Below are 5,208 nucleotides of genomic sequence, written 5' to 3' on the forward strand. Positions count from 1 at the left end.
CCTATATGTTGTCATTGTTCCTTAAGGTTGTTATGGCCTGGAGTGGTAATGGGGATAAGCTCCCACTACCTATTAAATGCTCCCAATGGCATGTGTCTCAAATAGCCTCTGACAACCAAGTCCAGCTCCTGGCCGTCATGCGTGACTTAGCGACTAAGCCTGGCAGAAATATTTCTGCTGACAGGAGAAGGGGCGAAGGCGGGTTACTGGTGCCTTAAAACCAGTCACTTTGGCAGATGGGACTCATCAGAAGCGGTTGGCAGCTGATCTAGGAAAAGGAAAACTCTGATCTCAAACTTCCACTGCTTTACAGCTATACCCACTCATGGGGAAGGTTTCAGGAGTAAACCCCCCCCCACCAAAAAAATTCCAGAGCTGGAGTCCTACATTGAGTTCAACACTGACTGGCAACTCCTGCGATGCCACTGATGCCAAACTATTGGTCTCTGCTCTTCCTTTGGATTCATCAGCTGTGTGGAGAGAGAGAGGGAGCCTACTGCATGGGCGGCAGCTTGTTCCCCACATCGTACTGCCCTGACTTACACATCATGTAGACAGCTAGTACACCACATCCATGGTCAGCCCTGGCCCATGAGGGCCTCAGTATGTTGCTGTATATGCAGGCATTTATAGGAACGAAAGAAATAGAATAGAATTTATTTTTTAAAATCTATACATAAAGATTGTCAAACAAGTAATGTGCAAAAGAAGACAAATTTCTCAAATAAAAAGAATGAGTTGTAGAGCAACACATACAAAACGCTGGAGGAACTCAGCAGGCCAGGCAGCATCTATGGAAAAGAGTAACGAGTCATTGTTTGGGGCCAAGACCCTTCATCAGGACTGGAAAAACAAGATGAGAAGTCAGAGCAATAAGGTGGGTGGAGGAGAGGAAGAAGGACAAGATGGTAGGTGATAGGTGAAATGGGGAGAGGGGAGGAGTGAAGTAAAGAGCTGGGAAGTTTATTGGTGAAAGAGATAAAGGGCAGGAGAGGACAGAAGACCATGGAAGAAAGGAAAGGAGGGGGAACACCAAAGGGAGAGGTAATGGACAGGTAAGGAGAAGAGGTGAGAGAGGGAAACAAAAATGGGGCAATGGTGAAGGAGGTGGCAGGGCAATTACTGGATGTTTGAGAAATTGATGTTCATGCCATCAGGTTGGAGGCTACCCAGACGGAATATAAGGTGTTGCTCCTCCATTCTGAGTGTGGCCTCATCACAACAGAAGAGGAGGCCATAGACTGACATATGGAAATGGGGAGTGGATTTAAAATGGGTGGCCACTGGGAGATCACGCTTTTTCTGGTGGACAGAGTGTAGATGCTCAGCAAAGTAATCTCCCAGTCTACGTCAGGTCTCACCAATGGACAGGAGGCCACACTGGGAGCACTAGATGCAGTAAATGACTCCAACAGACTCACAGGTGAAGTGTCGCCTCACCTGGAAGGACTGTTTGGAAGCCTGAATGGTAGTGAGGGGGCAGGTATGGCACTTGTTCCGCTTGCAAGGATAAGTACCAGGAGGGAGATCAGTGGGGAGGGATGAGCGAACAAGGGAATCACAAAGGGAGCGATCCCTGTGGAAAGTGGGGAGGAGGGTAAGGTGCCTGGTGGTGGGATCCTGTTGGAAATGGTGGAGGATTATGTGCTGGATGTGGATGCTGGTGGGGTAGTAGGTGAGGATGAGGAACCCCATCCTTGGTGGGGTGGCGGGAGGATGGGGTGAGGGCAGATGTGCGCAGCATGGAAGAGGTGCAGGTGAGGGCAGCAATGACGGTGGAGGAAGAGAAGCCCTTTATTTGAAGGAGGAGGACATCTCATTGGTTCTAGAATGAAAAGCCTCATCTTGAGATCAGATGTGGCTGAGCTGGAGGAACTGAGAGAAGGGGACAGAATTTTTACAAGTGACAGGATGGGAAGAGGTATAGTCCAAGCAGCTGTGAGAATCAGTGGATTTATAGAAGATATCAGTAGATAAGCTGCCTCCGGAGTTCAAGAAAGAGGAGGGAGGTGTCAGAAATGGATCAGTTAAATTTGAGGGCAGGATGGAAGTTGGAGGCAAAGTTGATGAAGTTGACAAGCTCAGTATGGGTGCAGGAAGCAGCACCAATATAGTTACCAATGAAGTGCAGGAAAAGTTGGGGAGCGATACCAGCATAGGTTTGGAACATAGACTGTCCCACGTAGCCGACAAAAAGGCAGACATAGCTGGGACCCACATGAGTCCCCATGGCTACATCTATGATTTAAAGGAAGTGGGAGGAAACGAAGGAGAAATTATTTAGGATCAGTTCCACCAGATGGAGGAAAGCGGTGGAGGGGAACTGGTTGGGTCTGTTGTCTCGAAAGAATTGGAAAGCTTTAAGGCCCTCCTGATGGGGGACAGAGGTGTATAGGGTCCGGACATCTATAGTGAAAATAAGATCCAAAGCAGGCTCCTGAATCAGGTGGTGTGGGAGCTAAGGCTCCTGTATCACCTGCCTGATGGTATTAGTGACAAGAAAGTATGGCCTGGATGGTGGGGTCCTTGATGATGGATGCTGCCTTTTTGTGCAGCACTCCATATAAATGTGCTCAATGGAGGACAGGTGTTTCCTGTGGTGGACTGAGCTATACTCATCACTTTCTGTAGACCTTTCCATTCCTGGTGTTTCCATACCAGGCCGGTTAGAATACCCTCCGCTGTGCATCAACAGAAATTTATCAAAACTCTTGGTAACATGACAACTGTATGCAAACTTCTAAGAAAGTACAGATGCTGTTGTGCCTTGTTTGTGATCTGTCCCAGGACAGATTCTCTGATCTGATAGCACCAAACAGCAGGTATGTCACAACCACAGACTGCTGCGGAGTCTAGATACTCTCACAGGTGAGCTGCTGAAAGAGATGAAAATCACACACGTGAGAATGCACACATTCGGCCAATTAGGGTTTCTTAGTAATTGTATTTATCTCCCTTCATTTTGCCTCAGTCTTGTCAAGTCTTGATTGAAGCACAGTGATGATAACACTCCCCGTTTTCATTTGTCCACATTCCGGGAAAGAAGATTAGTGATTTAGATAGGCACTGTTAAAGGAGCGGTATTAATTTAGTTCTAGGTTTCTGCTTTCGAGCCACAGTGACTGCATTAGTTTTTAGCTAGTTTGAGAGACCTTAGTTAGCAACTCTGTTGGCCTCATGTTTAATATTTTCCATTGTACTGTAGAGTTCTTATTAAAACTCAGTGTCTGTGTTTGTGTCTCTCTCCCCTGTCAGGGTATGTGTGAATGAATACACACACAAAACCACCTCCGCATTAACATTCTGATCCAGATGTTACCCTTTGCCCAGAATCAGAATTAGAGTGATATTACTTATCGAGGTAGAGTGCAGAAAAAGCCCCTCGGCCCAGTGAGCTGCACCGTCCATCAACTCACCTAATCACAGGACAATTTACAATGATAAATTAAACTTCAAAATGGTACATCTTTGGAATGTTGGAGGAAACCAGAGCACCCGGAGGAAACCTACATGTCTTACAGGGAGAACGTATAAACTCCTACGGATGGTATCGGACTTGAACTGCGAACTCCGATGCACTGAGCTGTAATAGCGACACACTGACCGCATAGTCGCCTTATTTATTATCATTGACACATGTATGTGGTGAAATTTGTTGTTTTGTGGCAGCAGTACAGTGTAATTTATTTCAAAATTACTATAAAAATAAATTAGAGCAAAAAGAGAGCAAAATGTGAGGTAGTGTACATGGACCGTTCAGTACAGCCATCAGGGAGGAGGTACAGGAGGCTCCCGTGCCACCTCCATGACGGTAGTAATGAAAAGAGTGTACCTTCTGGATGGTGTGGGGGTCCTGAATGATGGATGCTGCCTTCTTGAGATATGACCTACTGAAGGTGCCCCTAGATGAGTTGCATCTTTGAGCAACCTGCCCCTTTGGTGCCGACGTTCTCTCGTGTTGCTCCCTCAGTTTGTCTTTGGAAATGCCTCGCTGGGGATCAGCTGAGCAGCAGCCAGTAAACAATCGTGGGTCCCTGCAGCATCCCGGTGCCAGTCACTGGGACAGTCCTCTGCGAATCCGGGCTAATTCTACCCACCCGTCAATAAAACATTTCTCCAATTGAAACTCACAATATTTTTGTTGAAATTTTCATTATCAGAAGGACTTGCTGCTGCTTTCCATTAGATGAGAAAGACAGTGCAGGAAATAGCCAATCACATACAAAAATCAAAAGTCTGAGGTGCAAAGGGACTTTGGAGATTTCACACAGGATTCCTTAAAGGTTCACCTGCAGGTTGAGCTGGTGTAAAGGAAGGCAAATGCAATGTTAGCATTCATTTCAGAAGGATTAGAATTGGGTCATTGGGTATATTTGGAGCAGGGGTGAGTTTCTTGATTAGTCAGGGTGTCAAAGGTTATGAGAAGAAGGCAGGAGATTGGGGTTGAGAGGGATAACAAATCAACCATGAAGAAATGGTAGAGCAGACTCAATGGGCTGAATGGCCTAATTCAGCTCCTATGTCTCATGATCAAATAGTCTGTAGAAGCAAACTGTCCTTCTGTGCTTTTCCTGGTCAGCAATCATTTCCCCACAAAAGTATTCCCACGCTGACCTCGAGTTTGGTCTTCTTGTTCAGATTCAGAGGTCCTGAGTTCACCTCCGAGAAGGGGGAAACATGAGATCCTGCAGAAGCTGGAAATCTGTAGCTACACACACAAAGTAATGGCATGAATATCCATTTCTCCAACTTCCAGTAATTTTTCACCCACTCCCTTCCCTCTTCTTCATCTGCCCACTCTGCCCCCCCACCTCTTCTCCTCACCTGCCCATCACTTCCCTCTGATTCCCCTCCTCCTGCCCTTTCTTCCGTGGTCCACTCTCCTCTCCTATCAGATTCCTTCTCCTCCAGTCCTCTACCTTTCCCACCAATCACCTCCCAGCTTCTCACTCCAACCCCCCCGCCCCCACCCGCCTGGTTTACCTATCACCTTCTAGCTTGTAACACACATCAAAGTTGCTGGTGAATGCAGCAGGCCAGGCAGCATCTGTAGGAAGAGGTGCCGTTGATGTTTCAGGCCGAGACCCTTCGTCAGGACTAACTGAAGGAAGAATGAGTAAGGGATTTGAAAGTTGGAGAAGTTGGAGGGGGAGGGGGAGGGGGAGATCCAAAATGATAGGAGAAGACAGGAGGGGGAGGAATGGAGCC

The sequence above is a fragment of the Mobula birostris genome, chromosome 9 (assembly GCF_030028105.1).
Source record: "Mobula birostris isolate sMobBir1 chromosome 9, sMobBir1.hap1, whole genome shotgun sequence".
In the NCBI taxonomy this organism is placed as follows: domain Eukaryota; kingdom Metazoa; phylum Chordata; class Chondrichthyes; order Myliobatiformes; family Myliobatidae; genus Mobula; species Mobula birostris.